The sequence below is a fragment of the Marmota flaviventris genome, unplaced genomic scaffold (assembly GCF_047511675.1).
Source record: "Marmota flaviventris isolate mMarFla1 unplaced genomic scaffold, mMarFla1.hap1 Scaffold_611, whole genome shotgun sequence".
In the NCBI taxonomy this organism is placed as follows: domain Eukaryota; kingdom Metazoa; phylum Chordata; class Mammalia; order Rodentia; family Sciuridae; genus Marmota; species Marmota flaviventris.
This window is the reverse complement of record NW_027288409.1, coordinates 986-18,638: the sequence shown is the minus strand read 5'-3', so window position 1 is coordinate 18,638 and position 17,653 is coordinate 986. Positions and strand designations below refer to the sequence as shown.

Sequence of the window (17,653 nt, the reverse complement as noted above, 5' to 3'; positions counted from 1 at the left end):
CCACTAACCCGTCTGTGCTGGCAGGAGCCCACCCGGCGCATCGTGCTCCTCCTCCTGTCGGCCGCCGTGCTCGCTAGCTCCCTGGCCCCCCTGCTTACACCGACACTGGATGCCCGCGCAGTGGGAAGCCGGCAGAGCGCACAGGGTCGTTCTCCGGGCACCAGGCACCGGGCCAGGGCGTGGGCTAAGGCCAGGGCCAGGTGGTGTCCAACTCCTTGAGGGTGCCTCCGTGGCGTCCGGCGGTGGACCGGCAGGGGCAAGGGGGTCGGGCTAGGCGTCGGAGAGGGGACCGGCGCCACGACGGCGGGCGCCGCCGTCCTCGTTAGTATAGTGGTGAGTATCCCCGCCTGTCACGCGGGAGACCGGGGTTCGATTCCCCGACGGGGAGGCAGTCGCCCTCTTTTTGGTGGTGGTCGCCGCCGCAGCTGCGCCCGGGCCTCTAGCTCTCCGTGCCGCCGCCGGCCCTCGGCGCCCCCTGCTCTCCAGTTGGGCGCAGGATGCCACTTCGTCCCTGGCACGCCGTCCTCACGGTCCCCCGTCCACACCCCTCCCCAGCATCCGTGCCCTTCCTCCTCGCCCGGAGCTTCTGTCGCCACAGACCAACGGCCGCGCCCCGCGTGGGTGTGGAAAAGGGCTCCCAGCCAGAGTGCACGGGCTGGGTCGCTGGAGGGGAGAAAGACCCTGAGCCGGCCGACCCCGGCCTCGCCCCGCAGCGCTGGTTCAGGGCCTCCCCCCGGAGAGGAGGCGGCGGTGGCACGACGACTTCGGGGCGCCGCTCGGCAGCCCGGGCCAGCGCGGAGAGGCTCTCTCGGCCGGATGGCGTGGTGGTATAGTGGTGAGCATAGCTGCCTTCCAAGCAGTTGACCCGGGTTCGATTCCCGGCCAACGCAGCGAGTCGTCCTTTTGACGAGGCCGGGGCCTCGGCCGACCTGGCTCTGGCCCCGCGGGCTCGGTGGGAGGTAGCATGCCTGTGAGTGCGCGCGTCCTCCTGCTGGTGGGCGCACGCGGGGAAGGAGCCCAGGCGAGGCGAGGCGAAGCAGGGTGGAGGACGAGCATTGCATTCTTTTGAGGGTGCCCCCAGCATCAAGGGCAGCCGGTGGCGGGCGGCTGCACCAGGTTGCCATGTGAAGCCACGGGCACCCACGGGGACCGCGCCAGTGCCCAGGTAGCGCCCAGCACTTGGGACCGAGGCGCTGGCCCCAGATGGCACGCGCGTGGTGAAGGCACCCCACGCTCCCTGGTGGTCTAGTGGTTAGGATTCGGCGCTCTCACCGCCGCGGCCCGGGTCGATTCCCGGTCGGAGCCTTTCTTCTTCCTCCTCTCTCACCCCTTTTGGCCAAGGCCTTGGTCCGCTCGCTCACACCACCCGTGTCCGAAGACGGACCCTTATGGACGCCCGCCACACGCGGCGTCCAGCTTCACTGATCCTTGCCACTCTGAGCCCTCCCAACGTTTATGCCTTTTCACTTTCCCCCTCGTCCTTGCCCGTCGCCCGCTTGCGACAGTTCTTCCCGGCCCTGGCCGCCAGGGGGTACACCACCACCAGCAGCACCACCACCACCAGCACCCAAAGACACACCTACGCTGGAGTCCGTGTGCGCGCGCGGGAGCACGCCGCGCTTCCGACCGCCGGTGATCTTAGTTGCTCCAGAAACCCTCTTGGCTTCGCGCCTGCTGAGTCTCCTGCTCTCCGGCGAGCCTGCAATCAGCTTTGAACGTGAGCGCATCCCCAGAACTCTCCTATCCTGGGGGGGGCGCACCTGAGACTGGAGACTTGAGTCTTCCCCCGGCTCCTTCGCGCGCCTGGGCCCCCTAGTGACAAACCCTCTCTGTTGCTGCCCCGTGTGCTCAGGCAGTGACCGGGGGCGCTGGTGGCGGGCGAAAGGAGCCGGGTTCGGGAACCCACTCGCTGGCTCTTGTGTCTGGCCCCGGAGAGGTTCTGGATTCCTCCTCAGAGCTGCTTGGGGCGAGGCCAAGCCTGGCGCCTGACACATCACTGCTCCCCATCCTGGGGGATCTCCTCCGACCGGGTCGGCCGCGTGGCAGGGCCCGGATACCCCGGCCGCCACTGGGGTCTGCGCTCCAGCTGTGTCCGCGGCTTTGGCCGGGATGCCGGCAGAGCAGGTGGGAGCCCACACCCGGGTCAGGCTGCCCGGGAGTGACAGGCGCGAAAAGGAATCCGGAGAGGCCCGGCGAGCCAGAGCACAGAGCGGCGGAGTCGGGGGCGGGGCCACCGCCTTGGGCCAGGCCGGCCGGAGCGGTGGCGACTCACGGGTGTCGGGATAGACTTGTAGACGACACTGGGTGTGAAAGGAGTCCCGCGGCCCCCTACCCCCTGCCCCCGTCTCAAGGGTGCAGGAGCAAACAGAGAACTCCCGCCCCCCCCCCCCCCCAGCTCTTGGATCCCTTCTCTGCCCAGCCCGGCTCACGACACGTTGTGTGGGCCGGGCCGAAAGCCAGCGGTGGGGCTTTTCAGTCATTGCTGGAACAGCTGGAACTCTGCTTGGCTTCCAAGGGGACGCCCAGGCAAGGGGCACCAGTCTGCGCGCTGGCCCGACTTCTCTGGAGGACGACGGGTCCCATAGTCGGCAGCCCGCCTCTGCTGGGATACCCGGGCTTGCCTTCGTGGGGGCGGGGTGGGGGTGGGGGGAGCAGTCCCGGGAAGCTCCCAAGGCCCGAGGATCGTGAGTGCGTGACAGTGACGAGAGGAAGCCACCGTTGTCTCGGGGGTCAACCCTGGTGGTGGTCGGGCAAAGGCCACGGTACGGAAAGAGTGCAGGACGCAGGGTCTTCACGCGCAGTGCCAGGCGCCAGCGGGCTGAGAGGTGGGAGCCGGTTGCCTTAGCCGGGACTGGGGGTTGTGTGGGTGAAGCGCTGGCTGCGTGGAAAGGGCAGGGAGCGCGGCCTGTCGGTGAGGCGGGGTTCCGGCGGACGGCCCGCGGGTGCGCAGGGGGGTGTTGTGGGGGGGAGGGCGGGGGTACGTGTCAACCGGCCTGGCGCCCGTCTGCCCGGTCCGGGTGGCGGGACTGAGGAGTCCGAAGGAGGCCGGGACGGCGGGGTCCGTGAGCGGTCGGCTCAGGGTCCGTGGGTCCGCGGGGATGACCAAGTAGGACTGTCGACGCCAGTCTGTGGGGAGGAGGCGCCCACGAACCGTATTGGGCGCGGGTCCGAGAGGCCCTCCCACTCCCGTCCGAGATAGGGGTGCCGAGCGCGGAAGGAAGCGACGAGAGCGACGAGCGGGTGCGGGGGTGGGGTGGGGCTGGGGGGCGGGGAGCGTGTCTAGGTGAGGTGTGAAAAAGCGGGTAGGGAAGGCACGTGGGCCGGGGTCCCCGGGGTGCTTGCGATCCAGATGCAAAGAGCCGCAACGCACAAGGGCCAAGCAGGGTCCCCCCGCGGCCCCCCCCCCCCCCAACAGAGTGATTTCGGAACAGGCGACGTGTGCGTGGGTGTGGGTGGGAGCGGTGAGAGTTGTGGCGGGGTGTGGGGTCGAGGAGAGAGATTTCGGGGACCAACGGGATGATATCACTGCAAGGCCTTTGGAATCCTTCGTGCCCTGCAATGGAGGCCGTGAGTCCCTAAGGGGCCGCGGCGTGTCACTCTTGGGAGAGGTGCCTTGGTGTCCCGCGGTAGATCTGCGGGCGAGGTGCCTGCCGGCTTCCATGGAAGCGAAATGAGTGTGATGGAAGCAGAGGTTAAGGCAACGGAGAGAGAAGCACCGAGAAGTCAGGTGTCTGGCCCGGTGGTGGGCGAATGGGGCCTGCACGGAAGGAACGGTCAGAGAGGCACCGGAGCGGCCGCCGCGGCGCTCGAGGGCAGAGAGGGCAGAGCGAGCGCGCAGCGCAGGCTGTGGGGTCCGGGCTCAGGGAGGTGTGCACAGCGGCGGCCTAGACGTCGGGGCTGCGGGACCAAAAGGGGACCGAGTGCTGCATGGGCCGGGAATCGAACCCGGGCCTCCCGCGTGGCAGGCGAGAATTCTACCACTGAACCACCCATGCACCGATGGCAGGCGCCTCCACGCAACCGCCCGACAGTGGTCACCGCCTCCGGTGAGGAGCTGCTGCTCGGGACCGGGACCGAGGGTTGGGGGCTGGATGGGCCGTTCCTAAAGGAGGGGCTCCAGGCACCCTGCCGGGGTCCCGGGGGTCCGGCCGCCGGCGGGGTGTGTGCGTGCGTGTGCCCCCGCGAAGCGCTGGCGCGAACCTCCGGATCCCTGCACCTTCCGGGCCAGCCCAGGCCCCCCCAGACGGCCTTGTCCGCTGCCGCCTGAAGAAGCCAGGAGCCGGTCCGGGCTTTGCCCTCACGGGAACCCCAATCAGGCCAGGGGACCTGTGGCTCGGTGGCTGCCTCCGCCCACCCGCGAAGTCCCGGTCGCAGGGGCCGAGCCCGGGTCGGGTGGGGCGGGCCCCAACCAGCACGGACGTGGTGGGCAGGAATTAGGCAGCCGCTGCCCACGTGGGGTTCGTGGTAGGGTCGTGGCCGCGGCTCGGCCGTCACCGGTGGGGATCCGGGTTCTAGGGTTCTCTCCCCGCCACTCACGAGGGCCATGGTCCCGGGGCTGGGCTGTCTTGCCACGCCCGGTGACCCCACGGTGCGTGGCGATCAGAGAGGTCTCTACCTCTGAACTGCTGTGTTGTGCAGTGGCCGGCAGGCGTGGGTGTTTTGGAAAGGCCCTGGAGTGAAGGAGCCTGGCGGCCACAGTCTGGCACGACGGGAACAGGGTCCTCTGCAGGGCCGAGAGAGATAGGCGACGGGCGGGCGGGGGCCCAGAGCGGATTTGCCACGGGAGAGATCCGGAAGGGCCCGCGCGGCAGCCAAAAGGTGGGCCTGTCAGGAGTGGGATTCGAACCCACGCCTCCAGGGGAGACTGCGACCTGAACGCAGCGCTTAGACCGCTCGGCCATCCTGACGCGGCCTGAGCGCGTGGCGGCTCGCCTGGCTGGGACCCGGCGTTGGCGCAGGTGTCCTTGGCTGGCTCGGTGGTGCGCCGTGCCCGGCGGTCTGCGCGCGCGCCGGACGGACGGGCCTGGCGCGCCGGGAGAAAGCCAAGTCCGCGCATCGGTGCGGTCGCATCCCCCACCGAGCCCGGCCAGGTACCACTAACCGTCTGTGCTGGCAGGAGCCCACCCGGCGCATCGTGCTCCTCCTCCTGTCGGCCGCCGTGCTCGCTAGCTCCCTGGCCCCCTGCTTACACCGACACTGGGATGCCCGCGCAGTGGGAAGCCGGCAGAGCGCACAGGGTCGTTCTCCGGGCACCAGGCACCGGGCCAGGGCGTGGGCTAAGGCCAGGGCCAGGTGGTGTCCAACTCCTTGAGGGTGCCTCCGTGGCGTCCGGCGGTGGACCGGCAGGGGCAAGGGGGTCGGGCTAGGCGTCGGAGAGGGGACCGGCGCCACGACGGCGGGCGCCGCCGTCCTCGTTAGTATAGTGGTGAGTATCCCCGCCTGTCACGCGGGAGACCGGGGTTCGATTCCCCGACGGGGAGGCAGTCGCCCTCTTTTTGGTGGTGGTCGCCGCCGCAGCTGCGCCCGGGCCTCTAGCTCTCCGTGCCGCCGCCGGCCCTCGGCGCCCCCTGCTCTCCAGTTGGGCGCAGGATGCCACTTCGTCCCTGGCACGCCGTCCTCACGGTCCCCCGTCCACACCCCTCCCCAGGCATCCGTGCCTTCCTCCTCGCCCGGAGCTTCTGTCGCCACAGACCAACGGCCGCGCCCCGCGTGGGTGTGGAAAAGGGCTCCCAGCCAGAGTGCACGGGCTGGGTCGCTGGAGGGGAGAAGACCCTGAGCCGGCCGACCCAGGCCTCGCCCCGCAGCGCTGGTTCAGGGCCTCCCCCCGGAGAGGAGGCGGCGGTGGCACGACGACTTCGGGGCGCCGCTCGGCAGCCCGGGGCCAGCGCGGAGAGGCTCTCTCGGCCGGATGGCGTTGGTGGTATAGTGGTGAGCATAGCTGCCTCCAAGCAGTTGACCCGGGTTCGATTCCCGGCCAACGCAGCGAGTCGTCCTTTTGACGAGGCCGGGGCCTCGGCCGACCTGGCTCTGGCCCCGCGGGCTCGGTGGGAGGTAGCATGCCTGTGAGTGCGCGCGTCCTCCTGCTGGTGGGCGCACGCGGGGAAGGAGCCCAGGCGAGGCGAGGCGAAGCAGGGTGGAGGACGAGCATTGCATTCTTTTGAGGGTGCCCCCAGCATCAAGGGGCAGCCGGTGGCGGGCGGCTGCACCAGGTTGCCATGTGAAGCCACGGGCACCCACGGGGACCGCGCCAGGTGCCCAGGTAGCGCCCAGCACTTGGGACCGAGGCGCTGGCCCCAGATGGCACGCGCGTGGTGAAGGCACCCCACGCTCCCTGGTGGTCTAGTGGTTAGGATTCGGCGCTCTCACCGCCGCGGCCCGGGTTCGATTCCCGGTCAGGGAAGCCTTTCTTCTTCCTCCTCTCTCACCCCTTTTGGCCAAGGCCTTGGTCCGCTCGCTCACACCACCCGTGTCCCGAAGACGGACCCTTATGGACGCCCGCCACACGCGGCGTCCAGCTTCACTGATCCTTGCCACTCTGAGCCCTCCCAACGTTTATGCCTTTTCACTTTCCCCCCTCGTCCTTGCCCGTCGCCCGCTTGCGACAGTTCTTCCCGGCCCTGGCCGCCAGGGGGTACACCACCACCAGCAGCACCACCACCACCAGCACCCAAAGACACACCTACGCTGGAGTCCGTGTGCGCGCGCGGGAGCACGCCGCGCTCCGACCGCCGGTGATCTTAGTTGCTCCAGAAACCCTCTTGGCTTCGCGCCTGCTGAGTCTCCTGCTCTCCGGCGAGCCTGCAATCAGCTTTGAACGTGAGCGCATCCCCAGAACTCTCCTATCCTGGGGGGGGCGCACCTGAGACTGGAGACTTGAGTCTTCCCCCGGCTCCTTCGCGCGCCTGGGCCCCCTAGTGACAAACCCTCTCTGTTGCTGCCCCGTGTGCTCAGGCAGTGACCGGGGGCGCTGGTGGCGGGCGAAAGGAGCCGGGTTCGGGAACCCACTCGCTGGCTCTTGTGTCTGGCCCCGGAGAGGTTCTGGATTCCTCCTCAGAGCTGCTTGGGCGAGGCCAAGCCTGGCGCCTGACACATCACTGCTCCCCATCCTGGGGGATCTCCTCCGACCGGGTCGGCCGCGTGGCAGGGCCCGGATACCCCGGCCGCCACTGGGGTCTGCGCTCCAGCTGTGTCCGCGGCTTTGGCCGGGATGCCGGCAGAGCAGGTGGGAGCCCACACCCGGGTCAGGCTGCCCGGGAGTGACAGGCGCGAAAAGGAATCCGGAGAGGCCCGGCGAGCCAGAGCACAGAGCGGCGGAGTCGGGCGGCGGGGCCACCGCCTTGGGCCAGGCCGGCCGGAGCCGGTGGCGACTCACGGGTGTCGGGATAGACTTGTAGACGACACTGGGTGTGAAAGGAGTCCCGCGGCCCCCTACCCCCTGCCCCCGTCTCAAGGGTGCAGGAGCAAACAGAGAACTCCCGCCCCCCCCCCCCCCAGCTCTTGATCCCTTCTCTGCCCAGCCCGGCTCACGACACGTTGTGTGGGCCGGGCCGAAAGCCAGCGGCGGGGCTTTTCAGTCATTGCTGGAACAGCTGGAACTCTGCTTGGCTTCCAAGGGGACGCCCAGGCAAGGGGCACCAGTCTGCGCGCTGGCCCGACTTCTCTGGAGGACGACGGGTCCCCTAGTCGGCAGCCCGCCTCTGCTGGGATACCCGGGCTTGCCTTCGTGGGGCGGGGTGGGGGTGGGGGGAGCAGTCCCGGGGAAGCTCCCAAGCCCGAGGATCGTGAGTGCGTGACAGTGACGAGAGGAAGCCACCGTTGTCTCGGGGGTCAACCCTGGCGGTGGTCGGGCAAAGGCCACGGTACGGAAAGAGTGCAGGACGCAGGGTCTTCACGCGCAGTGCCAGGCGCCAGCGGGCTGAGAGGTGGGGAGCCGGTTGCCTTAGCCGGGACTGGGGGTTGTGTGGGTGAAGCGCTGGCTGCGTGGAAAGGGCAGGGAGCGCGGCCTGTCGGTGAGGCGGGGTTCCGGCGGACGGCCCGCGGGTGCGCAGGGGGGGTGTTGTGGGGGGGAGGGCGGGGGTACGTGTCAACCGGCCTGGTGCCCGTCTGCCCGGTCCGGGTGGCGGGACTGAGGAGTCCGAAGGAGGCCGGGACGGCGGGGGTCCGTGAGCGGTCGGCTCAGGGTCCGTGGGTCCGCGGGGATGACCAAGTAGGACTGTCGACGCCAGTCTGTGGGGAGGAGGCGCCCACGAACCGTATTGGGCGCGGGTCCGAGAGGCCCTCCCACTCCCGTCCGAGATAGGGGTGCCGAGCGCGGAAGGAAGCGACGAGAGCGACGAGCGGGTGCGGGGGTGGGGTGGGGCTGGGGGGCGGGGGAGCGTGTCTAGGTGAGGTGTGAAAAAGCGGGTAGGGAAGGCACGTGGGCCGGGGTCCCCGGGTGCTTGCGATCCAGATGCAAAGAGCCGCAACGCACAAGGGCCAAGCAGGGTCCCCCGCGGCCCCCCCCCCCAACAGAGTGATTTCGGAACAGGCGACGTGTGCGTGGGTGTGGGTGGGGAGCGGTGAGAGTTGTGGCGGGGTGGGGGTCGAGGAGAGAGATTTCGGGGACCAACGGGATGATATCACTGCAAGGCCTTTGGAATCCTTCGTGCCCTGCAATGGAGGCCGTGAGTCCCTAAGGGGCCGCGGCGTGTCACTCTTGGGAGAGGTGCCTTGGTGTCCCGCGGTAGATCTGCGGGCGAGGTGCCTGCCGGCTTCCATGGAAGCGAAATGAGTGTGATGGAAGCAGAGGTTAAGGCAACGGAGAGAGAAGCACCGAGAAGTCAGGTGTCTGGCCCGGTGGTGGGCGAATGGGGCCTGCACGGAAGGAACGGTCAGAGAGGCACCGGAGCGGCCGCCGCGGCGCTCGAGGGCAGAGAGGGCAGAGCGAGCGCGCAGCGCAGGCTGTGGGGTCCGGGCTCAGGGAGGTGTGCACAGCGGCGGCCTAGACGTCGGGGCTGCGGGACCAAAAGGGGACCGAGTGCTGCATGGGCCGGGAATCGAACCCGGGCCTCCCGCGTGGCAGGCGAGAATTCTACCACTGAACCACCCATGCACCGATGGCAGGCGCCTCCACGCAACCGCCCGACAGTGGTCACCGCCTCCGGTGAGGAGCTGCTGCTCGGGACCGGGACCGAGGGTTGGGGGCTGGATGGGCCGTTCCTAAAGGAGGGGCTCCAGGCACCCTGCCGGGGTCCCGGGGGTCCGGCCGCCGGCGGGGTGTGTGCGTGCGTGTGCCCCCGCGAAGCGCTGGCGCGAACCTCCGGATCCCTGCACCTTCCGGGCCAGCCCAGGCCCCCCCAGACGGCCTTGTCCGCTGCCGCCTGAAGAAGCCAGGAGCCGGTCCGGGCTTTGCCCTCACGGGAACCCCAATCAGGCCAGGGGACCTGTGGCTCGGTGGCTGCCTCCGCCCACCCGCGAAGTCCCGGTCGCAGGGGCCGAGCCCGGGTCGGGTGGGGCGGGCCCCAACCAGCACGGACGTGGTGGGCAGGAATTAGGCAGCCGCTGCCCACGTGGGGTTCGTGGTAGGGTCGTGGCCGCGGCTCGGCCGTCACCGGTGGGGATCCGGTTCTAGGGTTCTCTCCCCGCCACTCACGAGGGCCATGGTCCCGGGGCTGGGCTGTCTTGCCACGCCCGGTGACCCCACGGTGCGTGGCGATCAGAGAGGTCTCTACCTCTGAACTGCTGTGTTGTGCAGTGGCCGGCAGGCGTGGGTGGTTTGGAAAGGCCCTGGAGTGAAGGAGCCTGGCGGCCACAGTCTGGCACGACGGGAACAGGGTCCTCTGCAGGGCCGAGAGAGATAGGCGACGGGCGGGCGGGGGCCCAGAGGCGGATTTTGCCCACGGGAGAGATCCGGAAAGGGCCCGCGCGGCAGCCAAAAGGTGGGCCTGTCAGGAGTGGGATTCGAACCCACGCCTCCAGGGGAGACTGCGACCTGAACGCAGCGCCTTAGACCGCTCGGCCATCCTGACGGCGGGCCTGAGCGCGTGGCGGCTCGCCTGGCTGGGACCCGGCGTTGGCGCAGGTGTCCTTGGCTGGCTCGGTGGTGCGCCGTGCCCGGCGGTCTGCGCGCGCGCCGGACGGACGGGCCTGGCGCGCCGGGAGAAAGCCAAGTCCGCGCATCGGTGCGGTCGCATCCCCCACCGAGCCCGGCCAGGTACCACTAACCGTCTGTGCTGGCAGGAGCCCACCCGGCGCATCGTGCTCCTCCTCCTGTCGGCCGCCGTGCTCGCTAGCTCCCTGGCCCCCCTGCTTACACCGACACTGGGATGCCCGCGCAGTGGGAAGCCGGCAGAGCGCACAGGGTCGTTCTCCGGGCACCAGGCACCGGGCCAGGGCGTGGGCTAAGGCCAGGGCCAGGTGGTGTCCAACTCCTTGAGGGTGCCTCCGTGGCGTCCGGCGGTGGACCGGCAGGGGCAAGGGGGTCGGGCTAGGCGTCGGAGAGGGGACCGGCGCCACGACGGCGGGCGCCGCCGTCCTCGTTAGTATAGTGGTGAGTATCCCCGCCTGTCACGCGGGAGACCGGGGTTCGATTCCCCGACGGGGAGGCAGTCGCCCTCTTTTTGGTGGTGGTCGCCGCCGCAGCTGCGCCCGGGCCTCTAGCTCTCCGTGCCGCCGCCGGCCCTCGGCGCCCCCTGCTCTCCAGTTGGGCGCAGGATGCCACTTCGTCCCTGGCACGCCGTCCTCACGGTCCCCCGTCCACACCCCTCCCCAGGCATCCGTGCCTTCCTCCTCGCCCGGAGCTTCTGTCGCCACAGACCAACGGCCGCGCCCCGCGTGGGTGTGGAAAAGGGCTCCCAGCCAGAGTGCACGGGCTGGGTCGCTGGAGGGGAGAAGACCCTGAGCCGGCCGACCCAGGCCTCGCCCCGCAGCGCTGGTTCAGGGCCTCCCCCCGGAGAGGAGGCGGCGGTGGCACGACGACTTCGGGGCGCCGCTCGGCAGCCCGGGGCCAGCGCGGAGAGGCTCTCTCGGCCGGATGGCGTTGGTGGTATAGTGGTGAGCATAGCTGCCTTCCAAGCAGTTGACCCGGGTTCGATTCCCGGCCAACGCAGCGAGTCGTCCTTTTGACGAGGCCGGGGCCTCGGCCGACCTGGCTCTGGCCCCGCGGGCTCGGTGGGAGGTAGCATGCCTGTGAGTGCGCGCGTCCTCCTGCTGGTGGGCGCACGCGGGGAAGGAGCCCAGGCGAGGCGAGGCGAAGCAGGGTGGAGGACGAGCATTGCATTCTTTTGAGGGTGCCCCCAGCATCAAGGGGCAGCCGGTGGCGGGCGGCTGCACCAGGTTGCCATGTGAAGCCACGGGCACCCACGGGGACCGCGCCAGGTGCCCAGGTAGCGCCCAGCACTTGGGACCGAGGCGCTGGCCCCAGATGGCACGCGCGTGGTGAAGGCACCCCACGCTCCCTGGTGGTCTAGTGGTTAGGATTCGGCGCTCTCACCGCCGCGGCCCGGGTTCGATTCCCGGTCAGGGAAGCCTTTCTTCTTCCTCCTCTCTCACCCCTTTTGGCCAAGGCCTTGGTCCGCTCGCTCACACCACCCGTGTCCCGAAGACGGACCCTTATGGACGCCCGCCACACGCGGCGTCCAGCTTCACTGATCCTTGCCACTCTGAGCCCTCCCAACGTTTATGCCTTTTCACTTTCCCCCCTCGTCCTTGCCCGTCGCCCGCTTGCGACAGTTCTTCCCGGCCCTGGCCGCCAGGGGGTACACCACCACCAGCAGCACCACCACCACCAGCACCCAAAGACACACCTACGCTGGAGTCCGTGTGCGCGCGCGGGAGCACGCCGCGCTCCGACCGCCGGTGATCTTAGTTGCTCCAGAAACCCTCTTGGCTTCGCGCCTGCTGAGTCTCCTGCTCTCCGGCGAGCCTGCAATCAGCTTTGAACGTGAGCGCATCCCCAGAACTCTCCTATCCTGGGGGGGGCGCACCTGAGACTGGAGACTTGAGTCTTCCCCCGGCTCCTTCGCGCGCCTGGGCCCCCTAGTGACAAACCCTCTCTGTTGCTGCCCCGTGTGCTCAGGCAGTGACCGGGGGCGCTGGTGGCGGGCGAAAGGAGCCGGGTTCGGGAACCCACTCGCTGGCTCTTGTGTCTGGCCCCGGAGAGGTTCTGGATTCCTCCTCAGAGCTGCTTGGGCGAGGCCAAGCCTGGCGCCTGACACATCACTGCTCCCCATCCTGGGGGATCTCCTCCGACCGGGTCGGCCGCGTGGCAGGGCCCGGATACCCCGGCCGCCACTGGGGTCTGCGCTCCAGCTGTGTCCGCGGCTTTGGCCGGGATGCCGGCAGAGCAGGTGGGAGCCCACACCCGGGTCAGGCTGCCCGGGAGTGACAGGCGCGAAAAGGAATCCGGAGAGGCCCGGCGAGCCAGAGCACAGAGCGGCGGAGTCGGGCGGCGGGGCCACCGCCTTGGGCCAGGCCGGCCGGAGCCGGTGGCGACTCACGGGTGTCGGGATAGACTTGTAGCCGACACTGGGTGTGAAAGGAGTCCCGCGGCCCCCTACCCCCTGCCCCCGTCTCAAGGGTGCAGGAGCAAACAGAGAACTCCCGCCCCCCCCCCCCAGCTCTTGATCCCTTCTCTGCCCAGCCCGGCTCACGACACGTTGTGTGGGCCGGGCCGAAAGCCAGCGGCGGGGCTTTTCAGTCATTGCTGGAACAGCTGGAACTCTGCTTGGCTTCCAAGGGGACGCCCAGGCAAGGGGCACCAGTCTGCGCGCTGGCCCGACTTCTCTGGAGGACGACGGGTCCCCTAGTCGGCAGCCCGCCTCTGCTGGGATACCCGGGCTTGCCTTCGTGGGGCGGGGTGGGGGTGGGGGGAGCAGTCCCGGGGAAGCTCCCAAGCCCGAGGATCGTGAGTGCGTGACAGTGACGAGAGGAAGCCACCGTTGTCTCGGGGGTCAACCCTGGCGGTGGTCGGGCAAAGGCCACGGTACGGAAAGAGTGCAGGACGCAGGGTCTTCACGCGCAGTGCCAGGCGCCAGCGGGCTGAGAGGTGGGGAGCCGGTTGCCTTAGCCGGGACTGGGGGTTGTGTGGGTGAAGCGCTGGCTGCGTGGAAAGGGCAGGGAGCGCGGCCTGTCGGTGAGGCGGGGTTCCGGCGGACGGCCCGCGGGTGCGCAGGGGGGGTGTTGTGGGGGGGAGGGCGGGGGTACGTGTCAACCGGCCTGGCGCCCGTCTGCCCGGTCCGGGTGGCGGGACTGAGGAGTCCGAAGGAGGCCGGGACGGCGGGGGTCCGTGAGCGGTCGGCTCAGGGTCCGTGGGTCCGCGGGGATGACCAAGTAGGACTGTCGACGCCAGTCTGTGGGGAGGAGGCGCCCACGAACCGTATTGGGCGCGGGTCCGAGAGGCCCTCCCACTCCCGTCCGAGATAGGGGTGCCGAGCGCGGAAGGAAGCGACGAGAGCGACGAGCGGGTGCGGGGGTGGGGTGGGGCTGGGGGGCGGGGGAGCGTGTCTAGGTGAGGTGTGAAAAAGCGGGTAGGGAAGGCACGTGGGCCGGGGTCCCCGGGTGCTTGCGATCCAGATGCAAAGAGCCGCAACGCACAAGGGCCAAGCAGGGTCCCCCGCGGCCCCCCCCCCCCCCAACAGAGTGATTTCGGAACAGGCGACGTGTGCGTGGGTGTGGGTGGGGAGCGGTGAGAGTTGTGGCGGGGTGGGGGTCGAGGAGAGAGATTTCGGGGACCAACGGGATGATATCACTGCAAGGCCTTTGGAATCCTTCGTGCCCTGCAATGGAGGCCGTGAGTCCCTAAGGGGCCCGGCGTGTCACTCTTGGGAGAGGTGCCTTGGTGTCCCGCGGTAGATCTGCGGGCGAGGTGCCTGCCGGCTTCCATGGAAGCGAAATGAGTGTGATGGAAGCAGAGGTTAAGGCAACGGAGAGAGAAGCACCGAGAAGTCAGGTGTCTGGCCCGGTGGTGGGCGAATGGGGCCTGCACGGAAGGAACGGTCAGAGAGGCACCGGAGCGGCCGCCGCGGCGCTCGAGGGCAGAGAGGGCAGAGCGAGCGCGCAGCGCAGGCTGTGGGGTCCGGGCTCAGGGAGGTGTGCACAGCGGCGGCCTAGACGTCGGGGCTGCGGGACCAAAAGGGGACCGAGTGCTGCATGGGCCGGGAATCGAACCCGGGCCTCCCGCGTGGCAGGCGAGAATTCTACCACTGAACCACCCATGCACCGATGGCAGGCGCCTCCACGCAACCGCCCGACAGTGGTCACCGCCTCCGGTGAGGAGCTGCTGCTCGGGACCGGGACCGAGGGTTGGGGGCTGGATGGGCCGTTCCTAAAGGAGGGGCTCCAGGCACCCTGCCGGGGTCCCGGGGGTCCGGCCGCCGGCGGGGTGTGTGCGTGCGTGTGCCCCCGCGAAGCGCTGGCGCGAACCTCCGGATCCCTGCACCTTCCGGGCCAGCCCAGGCCCCCCCAGACGGCCTTGTCCGCTGCCGCCTGAAGAAGCCAGGAGCCGGTCCGGGCTTTGCCCTCACGGGAACCCCAATCAGGCCAGGGGACCTGTGGCTCGGTGGCTGCCTCCGCCCACCCGCGAAGTCCCGGTCGCAGGGGCCGAGCCCGGGTCGGGTGGGGCGGGCCCCAACCAGCACGGACGTGGTGGGCAGGAATTAGGCAGCCGCTGCCCACGTGGGGTTCGTGGTAGGGTCGTGGCCGCGGCTCGGCCGTCACCGGTGGGGATCCGGTTCTAGGGTTCTCTCCCCACCACTCACGAGGGCCATGGTCCCGGGGCTGGGCTGTCTTGCCACGCCCGGTGACCCCACGGTGCGTGGCGATCAGAGAGGTCTCTACCTCTGAACTGCTGTGTTGTGCAGTGGCCGGCAGGCGTGGGTGGTTTGGAAAGGCCCTGGAGTGAAGGAGCCTGGCGGCCAAAGTCTGGCACGACGGGAACAGGGTCCTCTGCAGGGCCGAGAGAGATAGGCGACGGGCGGGCGGGGGCCCAGAGGCGGATTTTGCCCACGGGAGAGATCCGGAAAGGGCCCGCGCGGCAGCCAAAAGGTGGGCCTGTCAGGAGTGGGATTCGAACCCACGCCTCCAGGGGAGACTGCGACCTGAACGCAGCGCCTTAGACCGCTCAGCCATCCTGACGGCGGGCCTGAGCGCGTGGCGGCTCGCCTGGCTGGGACCCGGCGTTGGCGCAGGTGTCCTTGGCTGGCTCGGTGGTGCGCCGTGCCCGGCGGTCTGCGCGCGCGCCGGACGGACGGGCCTGGTGCGCCGGGAGAAAGCCAAGTCCGCGCATCGGTGCGGTCGCATCCCCCACCGAGCCCGGCCAGGTACCACTAACCGTCTGTGCTGGCAGGAGCCCACCCGGCGCATCGTGCTCCTCCTCCTGTCGGCCGCCGTGCTCGCTAGCTCCCTGGCCCCCCTGCTTACACCGACACTGGGATGCCTGCCCAGTGGGAAGCCGGCAGAGCGCATAGGGTCGTTCTCCGGGCACCAGGCACCGGGCCAGGGCGTGGGCTAAGGCCAGGGCCAGGTGGTGTCCAACTCCTTGAGGGTGCCTCCGTGGCGTCCGGCGGTGGACCGGCAGGGGCAAGGGGGTCGGGCTAGGCGTCGGAGAGGGGACCGGCGCCACGACGGCGGGCGCCGCCGTCCTCGTTAGTATAGTGGTGAGTATCCCCGCCTGTCACGCGGGAGACCGGGGTTCGATTCCCCGACGGGGAGGCAGTCGCCCTCTTTTTGGTGGTGGTCGCCGCCGCAGCTGCGCCCGGGCCTCTAGCTCTCCGTGCCGCCGCCGGCCCTCGGCGCCCCCTGCTCTCCAGTTGGGCGCAGGATGCCACTTCGTCCCTGGCACGCCGTCCTCACGGTCCCCCGTCCACACCCCTCCCCAGGCATCCGTGCCTTCCTCCTCGCCCGGAGCTTCTGTCGCCACAGACCAACGGCCGCGCCCCGCGTGGGTGTGGAAAAGGGCTCCCAGCCAGAGTGCACGGGCTGGGTCGCTGGAGGGGAGAAGACCCTGAGCCGACCGACCCAGGCCTCGCCCCGCAGCGCTGGTTCAGGGCCTCCCCCCGGAGAGGAGGCGGCGGTGGCACGACGACTTCGGGGCGCCGCTCGGCAGCCCGGGGCCAGCGCGGAGAGGCTCTCTCGGCCGGATGGCGTTGGTGGTATAGTGGTGAGCATAGCTGCCTTCCAAGCAGTTGACCCGAGTTCGATTCCCGGCCAACGCAGCGAGTCGTCCTTTTGACGAGGCCGGGGCCTCGGCCGACCTGGCTCTGGCCCCGCGGGCTCGGTGGGAGGTAGCATGCCTGTGAGTGCGCGCGTCCTCCTGCTGGTGGGCGCACGCGGGGAAGGAGCCCAGGCGAGGCGAGGCGAAGCAGGGTGGAGGACGAGCATTGCATTCTTTTGAGGGTGCCCCCAGCATCAAGGGGCAGCCGGTGGCGGGCGGCTGCACCAGGTTGCCATGTGAAGCCACGGGCACCCACGGGGACCGCGCCAGGTGCCCAGGTAGCGCCCAGCACTTGGGACCGAGGCGCTGGCCCCAGATGGCACGCGCGTGGTGAAGGCACCCCACGCTCCCTGGTGGTCTAGTGGTTAGGATTCGGCGCTCTCACCGCCGCGGCCCGGGTTCGATTCCCGGTCAGGGAAGCCTTTCTTCTTCCTCCTCTCTCACCCCTTTTGGCCAAGGCCTTGGTCCGCTCGCTCACACCACCCGTGTCCCGAAGACGGACCCTTATGGACGCCCGCCACACGCGGCGTCCAGCTTCACTGATCCTTGCCACTCTGAGCCCTCCCAACGTTTATGCCTTTTCACTTTCCCCCCTCGTCCTTGCCCGTCGCCCGCTTGCGACAGTTCTTCCCGGCCCTGGCCGCCAGGGGGTACACCACCACCAGCAGCACCACCACCACCAGCACCCAAAGACACACCTACGCTGGAGTCCGTGTGCGCGCGCGGGAGCACGCCGCGCTCCGACCGCCGGTGATCTTAGTTGCTCCAGAAACCCTCTTGGCTTCGCGCCTGCTGAGTCTCCTGCTCTCCGGCGAGCTTGCAATCAGCTTTGAACGTGAGCGCATCCCCAGAACTCTCCTATCCTGGGGGGGGCGCACCTGAGACTGGAGACTTGAGTCTTCCCCCGGCTCCTCCGCGCGCCTGGGCCCCCTAGTGACAAACCCTCTCTGTTGCTGCCCCGTGTGCTCAGGCAGTGACCGGGGGCGCTGGTGGCGGGCGAAAGGAGCCGGGTTCGGGAACCCACTCGCTGGCTCTTGTGTCTGGCCCCGGAGAGGTTCTGGATTCCTCCTCAGAGCTGCTTGGGCGAGGCCAAGCCTGGCGCCTGACACATCACTGCTCCCCATCCTGGGGGATCTCCTCCGACCGGGTCGGCCGCGTGGCAGGGCCCGGATACCCCGGCCGCCACTGGGGTCTGCGCTCCAGCTGTGTCCGCGGCTTTGGCCGGGATGCCGGCAGAGCAGGTGGGAGCCCACACCCGGGTCAGGCTGCCCCGGAGTGACAGGCGCGAAAAGGAATCCGGAGAGGCCCGGCGAGCCAGAGCACAGAGCGGCGGAGTCGGCGGCGGGGCCACCGCCTTGGGCCAGGCCGGCCGGAGCCGGTGGCGACTCACGGGTGTCGGGATAGACTTGTAGCCGACACTGGGTGTGAAAGGAGTCCCGCGGCCCCCTACCCCCTGCCCCCGTC

The 17,653-nt window shown here is 69.7% G+C and overlaps 16 non-coding genes across 16 annotated transcripts; 10 read left to right on the top strand and 6 right to left on the bottom strand.

Annotated features, from left to right (window-relative positions):
* The first annotated feature begins 316 nt into the window (after nt 1–316).
* On the top strand, nt 317–388 carry Trnad-guc (transfer RNA aspartic acid (anticodon GUC)). The gene has a single exon. It is a non-coding gene; the product is annotated as a tRNA-Asp (tRNA).
* A 430-nt stretch (nt 389–818) lies between these two features.
* Trnag-ucc (transfer RNA glycine (anticodon UCC)) lies at nt 819–893 on the top strand. Its single transcript has one exon. It is a non-coding gene; the product is annotated as a tRNA-Gly (tRNA).
* A 3,031-nt stretch (nt 894–3,924) lies between these two features.
* On the bottom strand, nt 3,925–3,995 carry Trnag-gcc (transfer RNA glycine (anticodon GCC)). Its single transcript has one exon. It is a non-coding gene; the product is annotated as a tRNA-Gly (tRNA).
* An 830-nt stretch (nt 3,996–4,825) lies between these two features.
* Nucleotides 4,826–4,907, bottom strand: Trnal-cag (transfer RNA leucine (anticodon CAG)). Its single transcript has one exon. It is a non-coding gene; the product is annotated as a tRNA-Leu (tRNA).
* Nucleotides 4,908–5,408: 501 nt separating this feature from the next.
* On the top strand, nt 5,409–5,480 carry Trnad-guc (transfer RNA aspartic acid (anticodon GUC)). The gene has a single exon. It is a non-coding gene; the product is annotated as a tRNA-Asp (tRNA).
* An 848-nt stretch (nt 5,481–6,328) lies between these two features.
* Nucleotides 6,329–6,400, top strand: Trnae-cuc (transfer RNA glutamic acid (anticodon CUC)). The gene has a single exon. It is a non-coding gene; the product is annotated as a tRNA-Glu (tRNA).
* Nucleotides 6,401–9,020: 2,620 nt separating this feature from the next.
* Nucleotides 9,021–9,091, bottom strand: Trnag-gcc (transfer RNA glycine (anticodon GCC)). Its single transcript has one exon. It is a non-coding gene; the product is annotated as a tRNA-Gly (tRNA).
* Nucleotides 9,092–9,924: 833 nt separating this feature from the next.
* Nucleotides 9,925–10,007, bottom strand: Trnal-cag (transfer RNA leucine (anticodon CAG)). Its single transcript has one exon. It is a non-coding gene; the product is annotated as a tRNA-Leu (tRNA).
* Nucleotides 10,008–10,511: 504 nt separating this feature from the next.
* Trnad-guc (transfer RNA aspartic acid (anticodon GUC)) lies at nt 10,512–10,583 on the top strand. The gene has a single exon. It is a non-coding gene; the product is annotated as a tRNA-Asp (tRNA).
* A 431-nt stretch (nt 10,584–11,014) lies between these two features.
* Nucleotides 11,015–11,086, top strand: Trnag-ucc (transfer RNA glycine (anticodon UCC)). Its single transcript has one exon. It is a non-coding gene; the product is annotated as a tRNA-Gly (tRNA).
* A 346-nt stretch (nt 11,087–11,432) lies between these two features.
* On the top strand, nt 11,433–11,504 carry Trnae-cuc (transfer RNA glutamic acid (anticodon CUC)). Its single transcript has one exon. It is a non-coding gene; the product is annotated as a tRNA-Glu (tRNA).
* A 2,620-nt stretch (nt 11,505–14,124) lies between these two features.
* Trnag-gcc (transfer RNA glycine (anticodon GCC)) lies at nt 14,125–14,195 on the bottom strand. The gene has a single exon. It is a non-coding gene; the product is annotated as a tRNA-Gly (tRNA).
* An 833-nt stretch (nt 14,196–15,028) lies between these two features.
* On the bottom strand, nt 15,029–15,111 carry Trnal-cag (transfer RNA leucine (anticodon CAG)). The gene has a single exon. It is a non-coding gene; the product is annotated as a tRNA-Leu (tRNA).
* Nucleotides 15,112–15,615: 504 nt separating this feature from the next.
* Nucleotides 15,616–15,687, top strand: Trnad-guc (transfer RNA aspartic acid (anticodon GUC)). Its single transcript has one exon. It is a non-coding gene; the product is annotated as a tRNA-Asp (tRNA).
* A 431-nt stretch (nt 15,688–16,118) lies between these two features.
* Trnag-ucc (transfer RNA glycine (anticodon UCC)) lies at nt 16,119–16,190 on the top strand. The gene has a single exon. It is a non-coding gene; the product is annotated as a tRNA-Gly (tRNA).
* A 346-nt stretch (nt 16,191–16,536) lies between these two features.
* Nucleotides 16,537–16,608, top strand: Trnae-cuc (transfer RNA glutamic acid (anticodon CUC)). Its single transcript has one exon. It is a non-coding gene; the product is annotated as a tRNA-Glu (tRNA).
* Nucleotides 16,609–17,653: the final 1,045 nt, after the last annotated feature.